Source organism: Lupinus angustifolius, chromosome LG09 (assembly GCF_001865875.1).
Source record: "Lupinus angustifolius cultivar Tanjil chromosome LG09, LupAngTanjil_v1.0, whole genome shotgun sequence".
In the NCBI taxonomy this organism is placed as follows: domain Eukaryota; kingdom Viridiplantae; phylum Streptophyta; class Magnoliopsida; order Fabales; family Fabaceae; genus Lupinus; species Lupinus angustifolius.
The window spans coordinates 12894735-12895321 of record NC_032017.1 but is presented as its reverse complement, the minus strand read 5'-3'; positions in this window follow the sequence as shown (position 1 = coordinate 12895321).

Sequence of the window (587 nt, the reverse complement as noted above, 5' to 3'; positions counted from 1 at the left end):
AATTGTATGAAAGTTCTACATAATCCAATGATTTTCTAAACAATAAAAAATAATTAAATATAAGTATTATAAATAAATAAAAATATGAATTGTATTTATTCCTTTTCCAGAAGAGTATCCAAAATAATACAACAATCAAAATGGACTCCATAGTAATAGACATTAAATTGTTTGGATGGTGAAGTTTAGTCCATGAATATTTAATTTAAAATCACCTTCATTTTACAAGCTAGTTTCCGGATGAGGTAATCTGCACATTCTTCTGGTTCCATGTTTTCATGTTAGAAATAATAGAGAGAATAATCATTGGAACCAATAATGATTAGTTATATGAATTTGGGTAAGTGTGATAAGTGCCAAAAGTATACACTTTTCACCATCATTTTATGGCACTTATCCTATGCAAATTGTAGAAAACCAACTTAAACTAACACTTTTTAGGTGAATTTTGCATGATTAAATAAATTGGTTCATTATTAATTCTTGTCCAAGTTTTCTTTGATTTTTGTAGGAAATTGAATATTAAAGAATAAATTCAAAGATGGATAAGAATTCAAGCCAAAATTCAAGACAAAAGCTCAAAATGA